The 22,549-nt window shown below is 41.0% G+C and overlaps 1 protein-coding gene across 1 annotated transcript in view; it reads left to right on the top strand.

Moving 5' to 3' along the window:
• Nucleotides 1-16,579: 16,579 nt before the first annotated feature.
• LOC128738390 (semaphorin-2A) overlaps nucleotides 16,580-22,549 on the top strand; it is a 195,322-nt gene continuing 189,352 nt past the window's right edge. The window contains exon 1 of the mRNA XM_053833474.1: nucleotides 16,580-17,095. The gene's annotated coding sequence lies outside the window, so the exon portion shown is untranslated. The remainder of the gene's footprint in view (nucleotides 17,096-22,549) is intronic.

Raw genomic sequence — 22,549 nt, 5'->3', positions numbered from 1 at the left:
TAGTGGACAACTTTCCGCCAACTAACGACATGGATGATAGCTGCCATAATCTCTGAACCAATATAGATGGTGTAGAACATACCTAACGTCCATTATGCCTACCATATATTATGCTTTCCGTACATGAAGCCTGTCGTCCATTATGCCTAGCGTACTTCTGCCTATCTCTTATTATGCCTGCTTCCATTATGTATTTTTGCCTGACATCCATTATGCCTAGCGCCCGCTTGCCTAACGTCCATATACCTATCGTTCATATGCCTGAAGGGATACACCCTATAAATCTAGTCGTCGTCGTCGACTCGTCGTAAGCAGCCTAGACAGAAATAGGCTCGTGCTACTTCAAGCAATCATCTCCATCGACGAAAATTTCCCAGCCGCAGTCCCAGTGGCCAAGCGATTGGCGTTGGGGGCGTTAAGATCCCATATTCCTGGTTACGATGGGGTTATTGAACAGAACTGTTTTCATTGCACTGTTGTCCGGTATCCTTGTGACGCGTCCGACTCACCGTAGCGTTCCGGTTTTCGCCAGATGTACGATGGGAATCTCTCCAAGCAGTGGTTGTAAGTAGGCCCTTGTATCCGCAGTCACTAGCGATCCCAAATATAGGAATTCATCTACCGCTTCTAGTTCTTCGCCGTCAAGGTTACCGTCCGTGGCAGGCCCGCGTATGTTTCCTTTGAGCCTCTTCCTCTCATGTATTTGGTCTTCGACGCATTTATTTTTAGCCCAATCTTTATAGACTCTGCTTTCAGACTGGCGTAGATTGCCTCCGCCGTCGCAAAGTTCCGAGCTATGATAGCAGTCATCTACAAAGCTTGGGAGTTGACTACCCTTGATAAAACCAAGTCGGACCACCCCCTCAAGAGGGATGTTGAACAGCATGGTGGATAAGTCGTCACCTTGTCTCAAACCTCGCCGCGTCTGGAAGGGATTCGATTGTGTCTTCGAGATGCACACGAACATCACTCGATCCAATGTAGCTCTGATCAGTCGTGTCATTTTGTCCGGAAAACCGTGTTCGTGCATTATCTGCCATAGCTGGTCTCGAACGACTATATCGTATGCTGCTTTGAAATAAATGAAGATGGGCACATTGTACTCACGACCAGTGCTTAGAAATGTCATATTCAATTTATGCAATACGCCTGAATTAATACAATCTACTACTCATTCTCAACATACTGCTTATACGGATGAGATGAAATCAACATTGCCAACCAGAAGACGATTCGAGCAAATCATTTGCGTTCATATTCGTGTTGTTCTCTACATTCATTCATTCTCGATAATAGTGAAAGAAATCAAATGTGAAACATTCATTGATTTTTAACTGCCGACAACGGCAAACGGAATTACAATAAACGTAAACATCGCTTCGAAGTTTTAAGCTGTCAGCAGCTCAGTAGTCATGTGCATGCGCTGACAGATAAAAGAATACTACCAGGAGTAAAGCTGTATGCGCTGAATGCGTTTTAAATTCGCCTTCGTGCAGGACTGTCAATTGTTTCGAGGACTGCCCCGGCATTTCCACTCTAAATCTAGTACAACTACAGTACATCTAGTACATCTAGTACCATATTTTAAATTTCTGTAATCAATTTGGAAAAATTGTAAAATAGGCATAAAATAATTTTATAATGAATATAATGAATAACGAATAACGAATAATGAATAACGTTGAAATATGATTATAGAAAAAGTATGGTAGCACCCAGTGTTTTACACGATTGCGAGAAATGCGCATTGCGATCATCTCCCCCCGGTGCCATCTCCACCTTTGCTATCGCTGAAGAATAGACGGCAATTATGGTCAAATTGTGGCGCATTTGCTCATCGCCCAGCCAAGGAATGTTTGGTTGCCTAACATGACTAAGCTTGGTCGGCAGAACGGACTCGGTACTGGACGCTTGACTAATATCAGGCGTCCCAGTTCCAGTTTTGGTGCCGAAAACTGTACCTACTCGAAAAAAATGCAACAGACACAAATAATCACCAAAAATTCACTTTAGGTTGGGTATTTTTAAACTATCAGGGAATGAATAAACACATATTAGTTATATTATGTTTTTGCAAAGTTGGTTTATGCAACCTACTCTCTTAGGCTAAATGTGGCAACTTGGACTTAACACTATCCGTCAAATGCAGTGCAACATTTGTGCCATCAGTCTTACACACTTTTATACACTCTTTTTTCAAATCCTGGTCGTTTTTGAAGCCTGTACGGCTTGTCAAATCTGCTGCACCCGCAGATCGCCTACCACACCAAGTAATCTCTCATCTTCCTTGCCTTCAGGGGGTCGGTCATCTTCGCTTTTCTTCGGCTGCTAGCTCGCCGCTGGGTCGTCTGGGTCTCCGCGAACGATTCACCCAAATTTTATCAATTTTTTAAAGTTTATACACAAAAGAAAATTTTGCATTTATGTTATTCAAGATTGCCAATAAACATGTAATGTACCAGAATTTCGCCAGATTCGATCGTATCTCCGTCTTGCAAAAAGGTATAATCACTTCTAACTTTAGCCAAAATTTTACATCTGCGTTTGATAAAACTTTCCAGACGTTTCCCGAACTTCCTGCCATCGCATCGGTCAAATTGATTGCCAGATTGTTGCCAGACACTTTTATTCATGTTTGCCAAATTTTCGACACAACCTATTGGCAACTCCGGTGCTATTACCGTTGCACACATCTAAAGGAGCTGACAACTGAAATTTCTCAGGAGATTATGATGGAAAATTCGGCCTCTCGTTACTAACAGGAAAACACCACAATTAAACGGCCCTTTTCCGGGCCATCAAATTATCTTAGAAGAGTTAGAATGATTCATTTAGATTTATGCCATAATCAAACTAACGTAGTCCTCCGATAACTATCCACTTGTGCCTGGTAGAAACACCTTTAGTGTTTTTTCAGGAGATTAGGGTAATTAAATGATTAGATGTTTTGATTTCAGTTTTTAGTTTAGTTTTCATTCAACTCGATTTCAAATCAACTCTGTCTCAATAGGGGCCATAAATCTCATAAAGTATTGTCAGTGATTGTGTGATGAAGCGACTCTACTTTGCGACTTTCGGTTAAAAAGGGAAATTAATTTCAAAACAAGTAATCGCTCAGTTTCCGACTATTTGAAGAGGCTATTCCATGATACTCTCTATAGAGTAAATGATTTACCATTATCTCTTTTTTCAGTGGTGAAGGTTTGATTCGCCAGTTGTACAACAAGATTCTGACGCAGTACTTGGGATGGATATTGAAACGTATCTGAAGATGGGGTTTTGGCAGCATCCCGGAATATAATTCTATTTGGCCACGGTTTTGGAAGATATCTTCAGCAAAATTTGAGTTTGATTTGTTGTTGATAAATTTGCTGATAGCTGATAAAAAATTGATAGCAAACTCCTGATCTGGAAGGCATCTGCAGCTGAAGCCAGAAAAGCAAGGTTTTCGTTACAGATCTGACCCGAAGTTCTATAATATAGAACCTAAAAAACGCATTCTGCCTAATCCAAAGCACACAAAGGCTCTGCCGATCGAGAACTGATGGGCAATTGTTAAGCGGAAGCTTGGGATGCTGCGACGACGAAGAGATGGTGGAATAAAAAGATTGCCTACGAATGGCCGAAACACAAATGGTCGAAACACAAATGACCAAAAGCTATATTCGGCCGAAAATATTCAGAGCCATCAACCTGCACAAATGTTGAATATATGCTGTCCTTACTCGCTACCGCCCGTTCGGGCTCAACAAAGAAATAATCCCTACTAATCAGTAAATCTAGAAAAATGCAAGCACCTCAAAAGAAGTGGTTTCAGCGGGAACTGTCCTCCTACAGTGGTTGGCGCTGTCGCCGGCGGGTTCATCGGTTAATATCCAATTCTACCCCCGATTGTGGCTTTTTCTCGACTAAAATTCTCCCAGTGTACCATTGTTCCACGCTGAGATGACGTCGGTTGGTGGTTGTACACCGAAAACAAACGAGAGTACACAGCACAGCAAAGAAGTTTACGGCCTCCCTCGTCGACCTTCTTCCAGGAATACAATGATGGGGATGTGTGAGGATGATGATGACGATGATGCTGATGGTAAGGTTGCATGCAGCAACCGGCAAAGAGGGATATATCATGTTACTACCATCTAACACGGGATAATACATAGTTGGACCGTGGAACCGTGGGCCGCAAATTCGGGCAGAAGGTAGTTGAAGGTAAACGATTAAGTTTGACAGCTTTTATGGCATCTAGTTTGAGTGCAGGGAAAGAGAAAGAGAGACAGAGGAAAAAAATAACGCCAGATTAACAGCTCCACACGAGTAATGAAGCTTGAATTTCTCGGAAATTATGTAAGGACACATGCTTGGCCCTTGTGTGCTTGTGTTTGATGTGGCCATCTCCTTACGACATAGCTACGTGCATGCTGCTTTTGGCACATATCAAGTTTGGCGAATGCTTTATCCTCTACACAACAACCCGCTTTTAATCACTGATCACGCTGGCAGCCACCTCTGGCTAAACCGATCAGGAAGAGTAAAACTGAATTGTTCCCGTACGGTGCATTATGCATTTTGCCGGGGTGTTCTCCGTCAGTGCAGTGCAGTGGTCTCGGTTTCGTGTGAGACCATCAAAACAAACGAAACTTGTGGCTTCTGGCACCTCTCGACCATCGCCGTGCTCCCTTACCGTGGCCGCTGCTGGCAGAAGGATATCGGATTTCGGCGTAAATTGCAGCAGGCACACACAGACACGGTGCAGCGAATGGTCATCTTCCTCTGCATAGTGCCACGGAACTGGAAAATGAAAAAAGTGAACATTTCAGATAGTATCAGGACTGCGGATAGCGTGACAGGGGGCCGTTTTGAAAATAGCATGTAGAACTCTTTGAACGACAAAGGTGTGAACTACCATGTATTTTGTGAAACCGGATATTCCCATCGATCCTTTTTTGCCTGCTTCTGGCGATGTCCGATTTGGCGCTGGCAGCGATAGGCAGCGGGAGTAGATCGAACCGGAGCGAACGTGCTACGCGCTGTCTATATTTGTTTCTATGAGCCCTCCCGAGCTTGCAATTACAGCTTACATTCCAGGCAACATTCCAGGTCGTGACACCTCACCGACCAGGAGGTTGTCCAGATTGCATAATGGTCTAAATCCAAATAGAGCTTCCAGAGTCGAATCATATTTACATGGACCTTGTGACATTAATTAATTTATGAAAATCTACTACAAAATAAAAATAGTCCATCTCAACGACGATAGAAATCTTATGAATGACTTTCAATTAAGATTTATACTATTTCTTCATGTCTTCAATATAGTCAACCCTGCTTTTCTCAACAATAACGAATTTTCTTAATTGTATTTTTCAGGTAAGATCATCTTAAACAAAACTCGAGACAACAACAACCACCAACGAATCGAAAGGTAAGACGTACTCTCCCGTTAATCTAGTTCGAGCCGTCGACACCCGTCGGAAAATTTGGTTGACATTATCGACTCTACCAGCCTGAAAGCTGTCGCTTGTTTCAGCGTCGATATTCGATGGCGTGTGGAAAATTATCCCAAACAGTTTCGTTCACTGCAATAAATTACATTCTCGAGAGCCAGTTGTAGCCAGGCAGTCGTTTGGAGAAAATAACCCAGTACGACAGTATCGACCGTATGTTGGCTGGTTGTTGTAATACCATTTCGCCATCCTGAGCGCGGTTCACTGTACACAGTCAGACGAGCGAGAAAGCGTTAAAAAGCGAAACACATTTCATCCGTTTTCCACTTTATAAGTATATAAAGTAACCAAAGTGTCACTTGAAAATTTCGAAGAGTTTATCTTTTCCGAATTGGTCTGGTGCCGTCGTGCGGTACAATGTTCCCGTTGTCCGTTGTCCGTCACTCTTCCTAGCCTAGTCTAGCCTGTGATCTGGGTGGAAAATAGACCAACCAAAATCCAGTCCAATAATGCCGGGAGGAGGGTTCTCCATAATCACATATCGAACCAAAACCGCCGCATATGGAGAAGGAAAACTGACAAAACTGTGTGTGTGGGGGGGTGGCGAGGGTGGATTAGCAAGACGAATCATTTTCGAGAGGAAATAAATAACTTGTTGATGGCAAAACAGATGTTTACGTCCCATTTTGGATGCTGAAAAATAGCCGATGACTGCTCCGCTGGGCCGGAAGGGATGCTGCCGCTTGAACTTGTCATCGAGTGGTGTCTGGTAAGCGAGCGATTCGCTAGCGCTATGGGGTTTTGCAGCTTTACGCTGCTGTAAGAACGTTTAGCAAGGAGCGTATATTTATATTGATGAGCTATATCTGGATTGGTAGAAGATAAATATTATTGAATGCGGTAGTTTTGCCTTCATATTGGAATCAATCTGCTATTATTGCTGGTCTGCATTTGATAAAAACTTTTTATATTTATATCAGAACATAAAATACCTTTTCTAAGAATACTATATATTTGTAATAGAAACATCTAAATGACGTTATGTCATATTGTTCTACCTTAGGCACTGATTTCAGTAAACCTTTTATGGCCCAAAATTGCTGTGAATTTATTATAAATTCATTGCAGTTCCTATAGATTTGGATTATTTCTGAAAATTGATATTGATATATTGAATGAGCTTAACGAGACTTTAATGTCTAAATTTGATGTGATTTTGTCCCAATTTTTACATTTAGGAACATGAATTTCAATTTTTGTTTTGTTCCAATTTTCTCGCAGAATGGACTATTAACTTTTGATCTCCATAAATCACTGAACCCAACATTGTGGCAATCATTGCACCAGTATTTTTTTTTGCATGCCAGAAGGGCATTGGGTTAAAAGGCCACTTCCACAGTCTTAATGATCGTCTTTTGTGGCAGGCCCCGATTGCTGTACACAGTTTACGGACCGCTAATACCCATTGATGGAGTTGAGCGGAATAGTTGTAATCCTGTGCCCCAATTCGGTACTACATGGTTTATAAAGCCAATGACCATTTTGGGATTTAGGCTCCATACCTGATATGGAGTAAGAATGAAACTTCCTAAGAAGTTGTACCTTGATAATGCAAGAGCTCCGCAATAGCAGAGCAGATGCGCTGAACTTTCAGGTTCAGAGTTACAAAAGCGGCAGGTGTCGGATGATACCTTGCCGATATTCTTTAAATGATAAAGAGCGGGGCTGTGTCCAGTTGGGAGTCCCGTGATTGTGCGTAGTTCACTACGAGTTAAATGGAGTAGTTTTTTAGCTACTGCAGGGTTTGGGTAGATAAACTTTTTGGCTTGTCTAAAACCCTGTGTTTGATTCCAACGGGATGCTATTTATAGCTTTTCCCATGTCATCAGTTCGCCTTTCACGGCGGATGTGGAGGTGCCCAGAAACGGTTCAGGACCAATAAATTGCTGAGCTGATCCTTGTCTTCCTAGGTTGTCAGCAAATTCATTGCCCTCGATTCCGCAGTGACCGGGCGCCCAAAGTAATTGCACCAGTATTGAATATTTAAATAAAAATTAAAATCAAATTACTTCAACTGTGGATTTTTTTCTGGACACTAATTTGAATTGTTGGTATAGTTCAGTTTTGTTTAATCAATGACTTCCAATTTTGTATATTAAACGAATGAAATTGTAAATATTTGCATTTACAGACATAAGGATGACAATTTAGCTTCGTAATGAATTTCTAATTTTAAATTTGGTTAAGTTTCATGCTTCCAATGCTCTAAAAATAGTAAAAAATAAGAAATTTTCAACATATGTTTTGTTGTACAAGCCATACTATTCGTCGATGGCCCCCACCAAGGGTGCTAGCTCTTAAGGGCGCCAAAAAGAGCCTGAATTTTAGTAAAGAATTAGCAATAATAATAACACATGCATAGGAAAACAGGACTGATTTTAGCTATTTTTCATGCCACGTTATCAGTTGTTTTGCATGCGGCAGCCATGGCGCAAACAGTCAAACAACTACGCTCGATGCTTTGTTCGTACTACAAGCTCCACTCCGGAGCGAACAAGTTGGACATGGTGAAGTTCTTCTTATCCTCTGAATAGAGCCAATCCAGCAACATCCTCTCCCGCGAGAAAGGTGAAAACGTTGAACGAAAGCTTGGTTCCGGCCACCCGATAGTACTGCACGACCGTAACGTGCAGCAGTAGCTAAAATTGAAGACAGAGAGCAAGATTGAGAGCGGTCTCTGACTAGCAGACAATCGCCCAGAGAATGACCGGATCTGGACTTGGCCCATCATGCCAAGAGATCACTTGGGGAGATGAATCGGCTGGAGATAAACGTTGTTCCGACGAACACTAACTTTCCCAACGTCGTCCAACTGCAACCGGCAGAAAATTTTTGAGCGAAGCTCAAACGGAGCATTTACGCAAATAATTTTATGACCAAAACGGAGAAAGAGTTGAATAATATGCCGACGTCTATCTTTTGATCGGCTATAGCGACGGTTCTAATTAACCGCTGTAAGGCTACCTGGTAGGGAGTCGAAACCTTTTTATGGAACGCTTTGTTTCATTATGGAAAATTTGTTTCATTGAATTATCTTTTGTATTTTTTCATCACCATCTGAAATTAGTCCACTGTTTCAAAACATACATTGAATGCAGCGAAGTATTGGATAAGGAGCGAATACGAAATAATGATAAACCTGGAAGGAACACTGATTTATGGAACGAGGGGGCGCCAAATTGGGTTTTCGCCAAAGGCGCCACAATGTCACGCTACGGCTCTGCTCGCTTCTACACTCAAGTCTTTTTTTACACGATTTGTTTTTTTCGATTACTCAAGAACGGTGCAACAGAGGGACCATTTACAAACTACGTGACGAATGTCGGGCCTCTCCGAAACAGGGTGAAAAAAAAAATTAATGGTCCCTGAGTTGCCCCGTTCTTAATAATCGAAAAAACAAACCATGTAAAAAAAGTATTTGAGTGTACCACACTACAGTTGATACCCGTCTATCTTCGCGGTGGTAGGAGCAAAGTGTAATTATACAAAAAATATTACTGTCGTCGGGACGCGAATGTGTAAGTGTATAGAACGGTTAGAAAGAAGAAGTATGCTACAATAGATCAAAATAATGGTCGCAGTGCTCTCACCTTCCGTCATGGTTACCACTGCAGGGACAAAATTAGATATGAAGCTATCTGACATGACGATGCGGCGGTGGTTAAATTGCAAAAACACTTGAGTACCATAGAGTGTGAGTTAGAGTCCCACCTGCTATTGAACGATTTAATATATTTTTGGTCTCATATCAAAATTCCCCAGTTTCATCCAGTGTATCATTCTTCGCACCAAAAACTCCTTCACTTTACGAAAAAAAGGTTTCGTTGGACCGCCAAAGTCAGAGACAAGTAAAACAAGAAAAAGCATACTATTCCTATTTGAAATGATCAGCACCAAGAAAATGTAGGAAATGATAATTTGCAAATTAATTATTGCAGTAAAATTTCAAAATTGTGAAACTCTAAAGTGTTGTTCATTATACCTAAAACAACAAACCGGTATAATGATATTATCCAAGTTAGGATTGGGCAAAATTCCCGAAAGTATCGATAATTGAATATCAATATCAAATCCGCCGCTTTATCGATACCGTCGATATATCGCTCGTGAAGCATCGATATTAGATTTATCGATACTATTTAAGGCGGCATTCTGGGATTAGGAAATGCTACTCAAAAAAAGGGATTCATAAAAATTAATCAATAAAAACAAGTTGAGCAAAGAGAGTGCCCCCAAAACACGCACGCAACACATCACTCGCTCCAGTACATCTCTATTTCGGACACGTCGCTTTGTACGGAAAACCGCATCACAGCTGTTCACGCCCGACTGAATCGTATGCTGTCCTGGAATCCACAAAAATATGATGGGTTGTACTCCCGACACATCTAGATGACATGCCGAAGAGTAAAAATTTGATCCGTAGTAGCACGGGCCTTCAAAAGCCCACCTGGTACTACCCTACGAACTCTCCAGCCACCGGGGATACACGACGTAACAAAATCTGTTGGTGGCTTTGACCAGCGTTATGCTGCGGTAATTGCAGCAATCTATCCGATCCCCCTTTCTGTAGATGGGACAAACCACACCCTCAATCCACTCATCCGGCAGCTCTCTCCCAAACCCCTGAAACCATCCAGTGATGTGTCATTGCTGGCGGTTCTTGGCCATTCCTGCAGAGTTCCGCCGGGAGTTGTTCCTTTCCGTTTCTAGCTCTGCTCGATCTCTGTCCCACCTCTGCCACTTTCACCGCTATTATGGCGCGTAAAAAGCTTGAAAATCTTTATGCCTTCAACGCCCAATACTACTCTATGTGCTCTCTGGTCAGTTTTGAATTGCTGAAAATCGCATATCGTACGCACTTACAGTTCAATAAGTGTTAAACATGTAAGTGACATTGTTCAAGGTTTTGCATACGAGTCAATTCCAAGGGGTCGGACACTCAGCACATTGTGCCGTGGCACTTCAAAGATATCAAGCGGCACACCTCCGGTTCAATTTTACATATGAAATGGGAGCACTGCCAGGTGTCAAAATCATCTCGCACGCTTGCCAGATCGTTAAGATTATAACAAATTTAACAAATCTTGCAGTTCGGCACTTGTACCGAAATCGGCACAGTTCGGCTCGTTTCAAGTCGTCTAGCATAAAAACGGCTGTGTCGAGGTCATTTCTAATGAAGTAAATTTGAGAATTAAGCTTAGTAGCTACCTGAAAAGAAAACAGTGCGAGAAAAAATCCTAAAAATTTTGTTTTTTTGAGCATTTTCTGACCTAGTTTTAGTCTATATTTTTTCAGCTGCATATCCCGCTTTATCAGAACAGTATCGGGAAGAAATTATCGATTTAGCATAATATCGACGTCGTAAGTATCGATGAAATATATCGAAATATCGGCCTTCGAGTATCGATATCGCGGGTATCGATACGGTATCGCCCAATCCTATATCCAAGTACAAGCACTTATGGGAAAATACAGTCCCTAAGTTCTTTCCTAAGCATATCGTTTTATCCAAAATGCTTAGGAATCGTTTCGTTTTATCGTTTTATTAGAGATATGCCAAACACGCTTAGTAAAAACGCAACAACCGTTTTCAAACTCGAAAATAGTAGAATTTAATTGGAAAAGTTTTCTTTTTTATTTAATTTCAGGTTTTTAATTTCATGAAAAATAATGAACGAAAAATCATGACTCAATGCATTGCTCTTGGACAAAAAATCACTACACGCGAAATAATCCACATGTCCTTTCCACGTGAAAAATCACGTAAATTTCTCTACAGGGAGTTACTTGACTTTCAGTCGAATTGAATTGAAGTCACGTAAATAGTACGGGAAAAGTTGGATAGAAAATATTCAAATAACTTTTCCCATAATTTTGACAAGAAAATTATTTTGATTGTAAGGTTATGTTCCAAATACGACCGGTTGGCGTAGAACTACGTTTTGCGGATTTTGTGATGAAAGCTTGAATATAAACAAACAGCACAAGCAATCGAGTTGCGCTGTCGAGTCGAACAGTAGTCAAGTAGTCAAGTTCAGTCCAGCAATTGATTCGAGCAATCGAGTCGAGAAGTTGAGCTAATAGCGAATTCATAAATTAGCCTGGGTTCGTGCTAACTCGAACCCGAAATTTATGAACGATACGGGCAGTTTGACAGATCGACCCGTAAACCGTAATGCTAGACAGTTTTAACCTGCGCTTCAAACTGAATGCTGTCAGTTTAACCGAAATGCAATCTCGGTTAATTTATGAACGTTTTGACAGCACTTCGATTAAAACTGAGTGCTAATCGACCTGAGCCAGGTTAATTTATAAATTCGCTATAAGTCAAGCAGTCGAGTCATGCAGTTGAATCGAGCGCTTGAGTCAAGTAGTCCAGTCGAACCAGGGAACTGGCAACCCTATCCTTTTCAACTGCAACTGTCAGCAACGCACAAATCGCGGGTCGTATTGAATACGGCCCAAAACAAACATTCTGCATTGTTGTTTTTCTGTTTTGTTTTGAACTTTGTGGTTCGTTCGAGCAGTTTTTTAGAAACTGCATTGGCAGAAGCTACTGATCGGAAGGAGAAAAAGTGGCAGGAACGATATTTAAAAATACTTGCGATATATGTTATGTGGTTATGTTGTGATGGATATGGTGGCTTAGAAAACATGGCTGCCTGCCAGCCCCCTTAGTCGAACAGTTCAGTTGAACAGTCTCGTCGAGCAGTCTAATCCAGCAGTTTAGTCGAGCAATCAAGTCGTGCAGCCGAGTTGAGTCGAGCAGCCCGTGTGCGACGCGTGACGCAGCAAGTAAAAAAATAGGATCGAGGATGAACCTTATGCAATAACTTTCCACACGACGATATCTAAGACTGATTACCACTGGTGGGGTCCAAGCTTACATCAAAGAAGAAAGTTAACCTGAATAACTCGACACTTGAGAATCGAATGAACGTCAGTTACGGCTCGGCTTGTCTTTTTATAGCATTTCAGTAACCTTTACATGTTAGGAAAGCGGGGCTACGCAAGAGTCGTAAGTTTATTTTTTTTCTTCTTCTTCTTCTTCTTCTTCTTCTTCTTCTTCTTCTTCTTCTTCTTCTTCTTCTTCTTCTTCTTCTTCTTCTTCTTCTTCTTCTTCTTCGTCCTCTTCTCCTTGAAGCAACAGCAGCAGGCGTACACTTGGTGTATGCAATAGGCGTCCGTGCCTGTGAAGCAAAGTTACCGCATGGAATATGTATGGGAAAAAATGAGCTAGAAAGTTTTCGTTGATTTGTAATTTATTATCACTAATATGACGAAAACCTGTCAGCTACATTGCTTTTACTCAGATCAAGGAAAGGACATTTATAAAACAACAAGTGGGTAAATAAATATTAAGTTACAGATTAAAATTTTAAAATAGTATAAAAATATTATCTCTAATTGAGGTGTTTTTTAAATAAGGCTAAGGATGGTAATTGCCTAACGGCCAAAGGTATGCTATTGCACATCGCTGCCCCGCTTATGAGCACGCTCCTTCTGCTGGAAGTTGAGTGATGTGCGAGGACAAATGACCTGGCCCGGTCGTTTATCCCTGGTTGAAGATGCTGTAGCAGGTAACTAGATAGTTCACGTAGGTAGCCGCGACGTAGAAAGCAGCAGACTCGTAGTTTATAATGATCTAACATGTCTCTTCCTAAAATCGTATGACGAACTTCCGCTGTGGTATCGCGGCGACGTAGGTTGTAGACGAAACGCACGACTGATTTGAAGCTTCGAAGAAGTTGCTGTTTCAGGTTCATTGTTAATCCTGGGAAGTACACTACATCACAGTAAGTGTATAAGGGGGCCAGCTTTTTCCTAGTAGCTATGGATAGCACACTCTGGAATCGACGAAATGTCCGGAGAGTATTATAAACTTTCTTCACGATACAATGAATCCATTTCAGGTCCATTTCAGGTCTTTATCCATAATGAGCCCCAGATTAGTCACATTGCCTGAGAGCTGAATCGATTCTCCGCAGAAAATGATGTTATTTTGTGGACAAACACCATTTTGCTTGCAAAAAATAATTGCTTGAGTTTTTTTGTGGATTGGGAGATAATAAATTTTGTTTGGTCCAGACTTCGATGGCATTAAGTCTTAATTTATGGTATTTATAAGATTATCGACTTGCCCCACGAGTCCAGAGTTGTAGATTTGAAGGTCATCTGCATACAGCTGGTACCGGCATTTAAGAACACTCGGGAGACTGTTGATGTACAGCCTAAACAGCAAAGCACTCAAACACGATCCTTGGGGTGTTCCATCTAATAGTTGTCTTTCTGATGATGTTGACTCGCCTAGCTTAACAGCTTGGCTGCGTTGGTCGAGAAATGATGAGATCAGATCACAGGCTGCCGCCGAGAATCCGAATTCGTGGCTTAGTTTTTGTTGAAGGATTTGATGGTTGACGCAATTGAAGGCTTGCGAGAGGGCAACTCTTTTGATTTTCTTGATTTTCACTATCTAGGGATTGAAAAACAATATTTTTATGAAAACCACACAATTGCTGCATCTATTGTGAAACGAATAGTATGCGAACAACAAAATCCGTTTTGAATTGGAGTAGCTATTAAAAGAGTCCAAATTTTTCATTCTCTCGTGACCAGCGTCCTGAAACCAAATTTTGGATTGACACCCTGCGGCAAGACGTAGTTCTACGTTAAAAACAAACCACTGGGTAAACTTTTAGACTTAGGTTTTATCGGCATTTGACTGATGAGCCGATAAAACCTAAGTCTAAAAGATTAATGAATACAGTCGATAACTTGAAGGAGCAGGTACATAAAACGGTTAAAAATTTTCCCAAGGTTTTATACACTAGCCACCATTAGGTAGGCGAAAAAGAAAAATAAACCAAGTAGAACCTAATGGACGAAAAAGTTGTCCGCAGATGATGAGCGAAGACCAGCAGTAGCCATTGGCGTAGCTAGGAAAGTTCCCTGGAGGGGGCCTAGGGGGTGCCTTCCAAAAAAATTTCATTCATCTTGTTACTCCGACTGTCACCGATAGTACAACGTTTTGTAGGGAAATACCAGGCGGGTTTCATGAGGGTCCGCGCAATTTCGGACCAGATGTTTACCATTCCACAGATTTTGCAGAAATGTTGGGAGTATAACGTGTTCACGCATCACATCTTTATTGATTTCAAAGCAACATACGATACAGTCGATCGAGACCAGCTATGGCAGATAATGCACGAACACGATTTGCTACAACTGATCAGAGCTTTGGATCGAGTGATGTGTTTCGTGGACGGTACGCGCCCTGAATCACGGAGACGCATGAATCACGAGCTGCATGCCCTGTTTGGAGAGATTGCCATTTTCAGGTGGTGAAAGTCAGTAGGCTACAGTGCGATGAAAACAGTTCTCTTTAACAACTGCACCAGTATCAGGAACAGGGAGACTCAAAGTGCAAGATGGGTCGACCAGGTCGAAAGTGATTTGCGACTTCTGAGACCGGGAAATTCGCGGCGAGTGGCCCAAGATGCAGTTGAATGGAGGCGACTGCTTGAAACAGCATGACCCGGGGTGGTTACTAGGCTAGGCTAGTGAAAAAGAAAATATCTACGCACCGGGAACATGTACACTGAACTTTTTTCCGGTTTTAAAATTCCAATGGGAAAAATTTCTGGAGGGGGCCTACAAAATTCTGGAAGGGGCCTGGTACCCCAGGCACCCCCTCTAGCTACGCCAATGCTCAGCTGGAGTACTGTTCTTCCGCAACCATACCTTAACAGTGGTTTGAGACCTCTGCGACATACCAACGTTGCTATGTGCATTTCGTATTGTTTCAACAATTTTCTCTTTTTCTTTTTCTGATTAATTTTCTGCGCAGCGCATGTTTATGGCCGGTACATTTCACCACCGAAAATACATTATCTTGTCTCTTCTCATCGCGAATTCTTGGATATTGCAAACTAATGCCATGACATGAAAATCGAAGCAGGCGGAATTCAACACTAAATGATCGTAAATATATGGAAAAGAAAATGACTTACCAGTCCATATAGCTCAAACAGTCGGATCCAGTTTCCAAGCCTCAAAATTGTGACAAAATTGTTCGAAATTTAATAGGATAATACGAACCTGTTATCAACTCCGGACTGGCGAGCTGCTCATTTACGATCAGTTTCACTCTTCTGGTTTCCATACGCGATACAATCTGTTTTAATTAAAAATCAAATTGGAATTAGACTTTGCGTGGGAAAATCTCGAGCAAGAAAAAATGGCGAACTTGAAGGAGCGTGGGTCATATAACGGAAAACAAACACGTTCATAGTAAATTCTTGATAAAACCACGTGAAGTTTCGTTGTTTCGCCAGTTTCGCTAAACTATCCATTCCAACAAATCACAATAATAATATTCAGCAGTTTAAATCGTTCGTGATCCATAGGAAACGAATCAATCACAAAATACTCCACTGTAGAACGTGTGTCACTTTCTATCTTATCTTTAATTTCTTCAGCATCGACTGATTTCTACCAAACCCTACAGCATAAGCGCTTTTTTCGATTCCGATAGGAATTGACGAACTTCCAATTGCATTCACGAACCGTTCACTTCATTCCGATTAGATCACATTCGCAATATTTACATTCACCTACAACGAATGAACCACACCACACGGGTCCGCTCATACGACGCGATGTTCATTGACCTTTCGTTCGTTGCGTCAACGTGGTTCACCCGATGGTAAACAACAAACGGCCGAAGTAGAGAAAATGGCAGACCGATACAGCTGAATTCACCACTCACCAATTCACATTTCGCTTCCATTGGAAGAAACGTCGAATGAAGCGCGACGAGGTTTTTTCACCACTCCGGCATGAGTTCATCCGTTAACTCGCACTCGTCGTTTCGTTCGTTCCGTTCTGCCATCGCATCCATTACCAGCAGGCCAGCAGCAGCAGCACATGTACACACGATTGCCCTTCGCGTGGCTTTGATTGTGTATATGCGCTGGTTGTACACGGTAAAGCGTTTAGTTTACTCTGAACTTCGGTCGGCGCTGGACGTGTGCGAGGGAATCGTCGCATTGTGAACTCTGGCTCAGCCAATGTGTATGTTGCTAGTGTCTCGAATCTGAGAAAACCTGCCTGCCAAGGGCCACGCGAATCGCGCACACACGTACGGTCGGGATACACGGAATGTTTGCACTTTTCGATTTTCTCATGTAGCCAACAAACTGTCCGGGAGAGGAGGACGCTGCCACTTTTGGCCCTAACTGAAGGAAACCCCGGGAGTACTGGACGGATTCGGTGCGATCGGTTCCGTTTGTTACGCTGGTCGATGGTTTTGCGGGGTTGTGTTTCGCATGCTGATGTTAATGTTGGCAGGCTTGAAATGCCAAAGTGAAAATTTCGAATTATTGGATGAATTACAGAATGTTTACGGTGACGAGTTGCTGCGAATAAGCCTATGATTTACCACGAAGAATATCGTTAAATTTTACCAAAAGGCAATCAGTGAGAAACCGTGACATGGTGCTATGTTTTAAGTGACAAAAGAAAACAACAGGAAAAATTGAAATGATAGTGGTCAACGAGGGCCGGAAAGAATAAGTTTTACCCTACAAGTAAGTTGCAGACAACTCGGTCGCTTTGTCTTTTTTGGGAAGTCGAACAGCATTCACAGGAAGCGAAATAGTTGTTACTTTAGCAAGAAATCTACACACACTCACTTATACAGATATACACGTAACACATTCCTCGCGGGTCGCGCTGAAACAAAGAGCGAAGAAAGCAGATGCAGACCAAAAGAACCACAGAGTCAAAGGAAAGAGATAAAATGAAAACTAGTTTTTCTTTATTTTCGATGTTCTCTGTGCACGAATGAACGGAACGACCGTGCTATAGCAGCGAACTCGTACGCTCGGAATCAGCGGATCCGGCAGTGTCCGGCACTGGGAGGCGCGCTGCGTTTTAAAATTGAACTCGATGGGAAGAGAAACAAATTTCAACATATTTAGACTGCAAACAAACGCTGGTAAACACTTTTGACAGCAAAAAATTAGTTTCAACCCATTCTGGCCAATCCATTCATTTCATTGGTATACGTTCAAAACTATGTATCACACCGAGAAAACGTAACAGTGTGGTTGGCGACTAAATTGGATATTCATCAATTAGGGAAATGATAGGTCAAAATTGCGCTCTCCAGCCCATGCTGAAACGGAGAACTTGGGAAATCTCGCGAACGAACGGTTACTGCAGCACACCAGCAAATCCGGTCGGTCGGTCGGTGTCGTGGACGTTGTCATTGAGTGATGATAATGTCGCCAACAGACAACAACCTGCCCCCGGCAAGCTGATGTTAGTGCTACGGGGGACTGAAAATTCGAACCCGGTTGAATGTTTGAACTGCGATGTATCGCAAAATATGTCAAATCGATCTGCCCCCACTGGCGGTTTCGCCAGGCGACAGCTGATTGTTTCGACAGCAGACGCGGTTGCATGTCCGGCAGGTTCTTTAGGCAATGAACACGGCTGCCGCTGTCAGATGCATTCAATCGCCGATGGGAGGCTTGATAACAATAGTCGTACAACTGTTGCTATCAAAAAAAATGGAAATTGATTTGGATGTACATCAGAAGTACAGACGGACAAGCTAATTGTTTAAAGAATTATTTTGATTGGACTATTTCCCGCTTCGTGATTGGATTTGAAAAGAGCTTATTTGCACGATTTACAACAACACAAGTTTTTAAGTGTATACTGTAGCTCGTATATGAAAACAATCTCTTAAGAAAGAAGAATTATGGTGCACGTAGCTAAACATTTGATAAAAATTTTCAAAACAAAATTAAGAAAATTTTGTGGAAAGTTGTTTTGGAAATTAAGCTTTCTAATTTTATCCGGCAGTCAGTCTGTCAGTCTGTCAGTTTGGTATACAGGACAATTGAATAGTGCTAAAGATGCGATCTCCCACTTGAGAATCGAATATACGACGACCTACAATTAACAGATTGTAGAGTTCGGTGTATAGTAATCGAAAATGTTTAGAGCTCATGGTTACTAATTCAGGTTGATGTTCCACAAGGAAGCCACGTACAGTCACTACTCTGCTTGATGCGTATAAATGATAACAGAAACCTGCAGATATAGTCTTTCACACTGCTAGACTAAACTGAGGACCATCCAAAATCTGGTAATGAAAAAAGATATATTGAGAATGCTGAGCATTTCAAATACTTAGGAATATATCAATATATCATTCAATGAGTTAGGATTCAGAACAAGATTCGTAAGCGTAAAACCTCAACATTTTCTGAGCGTTTCAAAGAAATTTTTTCCGAAATTGCTCGGTGAAATCTTTACTTTTGAAAATTCTCCATCTGACCGAATCTTACCATAGAGTATCGAAGTAATTAGTGTAACGATCTTTCTTGTTGGCTAAAATTAACTTTTAAAAAACCACCGCCTAAGTAAAGGTCATCTCCGTTCGTTACCACTTTTTGCGGCACAGAACGAGTTATAACATCTAAGATGAACTTGTTTCGGCTTCAGTTCTCCCAAACTCATCAAGATACTAATGTGTAAATAATTACTGACATGGTGAGAATGCTATAAGATTGAGTTTCGTGTTGTGAAGGAGGTTTCTCCTAAGATTGTAGATGTGGTTCAGATTGATTAATATATTATCTTAGCCGTGTCTTGTTTAGTCATACTTCATGTAGCTCTTAAAGGAGGGTCTACAAGTTTTGAACTTTATATAAAACAGAATATTGTTTCGATTTTCGAGCTCATTGGAATTATTTGCTGGGAAAATTTAGGGCATTCAGGAATTAACTCTGTTACTGAGCAGAGTTAGACCGAATGTCATGTGGAAAGTCTTAAAATAAAGCTTAAAATAAAGACAGCTCTAATATATACTAATTCTTGGTTTAAAAGTTGTTCTCGTCACATTATAATCAAAATAGTCAGATTATTCATTATTCCAAGCATTTACAGTACGGTGCATTTAAAACCGTTTGTTGGCATGCACTTTAAATTTAACATACCTGCACAAAGAATGATCTAACGGTGTCAGATCGCGCAATCTTGGTGTCCAATTAAAAGTTCCATTTACAGAAATTATCGATTCATCGATGTTGGAAGAAATGTCATCGCTTTCAATTTCATTAATTTCAATATATTAAATAATTAGGATTTTGTGGGCCTTAGAAAGAAATAGTGAATTAATATGTAGTGTTAAGGTTTACCATTAATAGAAATCGTACGGTCTTTTGACGTAAGTCAAAAAATCTAAAAATACGAGCGAGACGACAAAATGAGTGGTTGTGAGCGCTAAAAAGTCGCTCATTTATCTACCAATTCAAAAAGTATTTATATCAATTTAGGCTGATTTGAGTTAGATTCTGGGCCGATTTGAATCGAATTTGGAGACGATTTTAGTTGAATTTTAATCTGACTTTAAAGCGGTGGCGATTTGAACAGAATTTGAAACCGAATTTTATCCGGAATTTATTCTGAATTCATAGTCATCGTCGAATTTTGTCGGATTTGAACCCGATTTTTATCGGACTTTAATACGACTTCAAAGCAGGTGGCGATTTGAGTCGGATTTGGGACCATTTTTGGTCGGACTTTAATACGAAACTGACGTCAGCAGCTATTTCAGTCGAGTTTCGAATCGATTTGAGTCAGATTTTGGGCCGATTCAAGTTGGACTTTAATCCGACTTCGAAGTCGGTGGCAATTTCAGTCGCAATTGGGAGTTAGATTTGGGATCGATTTGAATCGTATATGGGACCAATTTAAGTCAGGTTTGAGCCGCATTTGGGAGCAATTTTATTCAGGTTTGGGTTTGGGTCAGTCCGATCTTAATCAGTTTGAGACAGATTTTATCCCAATTAATGTGGTATTTGGGGCTAATTTGAGACTGATTTTACTCAGATTTTAATCTGACTTTAAAGTTGACGACGACTCTATGGATTCGGGACCTATTTGAGTCGAATTTGGGGATGATTTTAGTTGGATTTTAATCCGACTTTAAAGCGGTGGTGATTTGAGAAAGATTTCTGGCTATCTTTCTACGAATTAAACTATATAGTGAAAACAATTCATTTTTAAATATTCACTACCGATAAGTACGTAAGCGTAAAACATTGTCATAGTTGATGAATCAACCAATCACGTGCCAGCGCATTTTTGCTTTTCAAATCTAGAACGCTAACCATATATACCTGCGATTTCATTCGTTTCTTTTACTGAAAAACAGTGACCAGCTCTTCTTGTTTCAACTGGCCACGAACTAAACGGCATTGAATTCCTTGAATGGCTCAGTTTCTACTTATATGGCAGAGTTCTAGGTGTGCAGATAAAACTCTCTTTCTTTTCCCGATTCAACTTCTCAGAGTACCTCATGGCACTAACATGGGACCTTTCCTATTTTTGCTTTTTTTAAGTTATTGCATCGCTGCTTGAAATTGGAAGCTACTTGAGGTATGCTAACGACTTAAATTGTATTCTAAGTACAAAATAAATGAACATGTGCTCACGAGAAACGATCAAGTCGATAAACTTGGGGTACTGCTTGATGTCAAATTCACCTTTTATTTACATCTTGCCACAGCAAGCTCGAAAGCTTCTCGGCAGCTAGATTTAATCGCTGAAGTTGCTCGCGATTTCAGTGAGGCAATATTGTTCTTTAGTACGTCCACTAACTGAAAATGCTTACTTGGTATTCATGCATGTTATTCCAAACTGTGAATACAGTTACAAATCATGCAGTATATTTTTAAACCTTTGAACTGGGAACAACCTCCTCATCTTGAAAAGGACGGTCAGATTCTTCCACTGAACAGCACTTTCGACTAAATTTGAAAGACACATTGAAGACCCCTCCGTAAGCTGGGTGTTGGGTATTTCTTGGGTAGGTTACAATAAACCCTAGGAGCTGCCTCCGTGTGCACAAGAGCACCCTCCTATGAATAGTTAGAAATCGCTCAGATATGGTTGATTTAGTAATCAACCGGATCCATCGCTAGCAGCACACTTTTGGCACTTTTAGGTTAACAAACTTATTTACGACTGTAATATGTTCTATATTAGTTGCAACAACTGCTTTATAACAACTGTACTAGTAGGGATACTAGTGAGAACCATTCAGCCGATTCGAAGAGACACTCAGCTCATAATAAAGAAGAGGCCCCAAGGCCCATTTCAAGATTAAAATATTCGAAACTTGAAATTTGAAATTCAGATTACAAAACCAACAGAAATCTATTCTTTAAGAAATTCATTCGGGCCTCCCAGTTGGCTCCGAGGTATGACGCTGGCCTAATAAGCCAGTCGTCGTATGTTCGAATCCCGACCGGGAGAGGCAGTTAGGGTTAGAGTCAATAGGATCGTAGGAACTGGCCCTGCAATTGTCCTGCACTCTAACAGCTGGCTGCGAAGTCTTTCGTATAAAAACAGAAGGTCAAGTTTCGATAACGGAATGTAGAACCTAGGCTTTACTTTGCTTTAAGAAATCTGCAGAAAAATGCATGGAACTGATTTTGAAATTTTTCAATCAATAATCGAAACACCTGTATGAAAGTAAGATAACCGCAAGATTTATTTCAGCAGTATCCAATGGACAATGTTCTTCTTTCTTATTCGTAAACCACAAAGCATATTCATACAGTTCTGCTTTCTTTGACTTTTTCATTAGATTCCTTCAGATAAAAGTCGTACACAAATATCTTGTTCGAAAGACCGAAGCAGCTCTTAGACATTTTTCAGTTTTCTACAGCTTTTCAAATACCGACAAGGGTATTAAATTCAAATTGTTTTCTTGTGAACAAAAAAAAAACTTTTCTAAGTATCGATTTTCATTTTGATTCATCCATTCGATCGAGTACACATCATAGTTGCACTTACAAAAGGCACAATGGCACAATTGTAATTGGAACTGTATGCAATCAGCTTCTTGCATGTGACTGCATGTAGAGACTTGGTGAAAGGACTGTCCTACATGTATTGCACCGGCTGCTGTAAAGAAGCTGTAAAAATGTTTGAAAAGAACGTTTTTACGTTTGAAATAA

This window comes from Sabethes cyaneus, chromosome 2 (assembly GCF_943734655.1).
Source record: "Sabethes cyaneus chromosome 2, idSabCyanKW18_F2, whole genome shotgun sequence".
Taxonomy (NCBI): domain Eukaryota; kingdom Metazoa; phylum Arthropoda; class Insecta; order Diptera; family Culicidae; genus Sabethes; species Sabethes cyaneus.
Note: the sequence above shows the minus strand (reverse complement) of the source record. Positions and strands in the feature narration are given on the sequence as shown.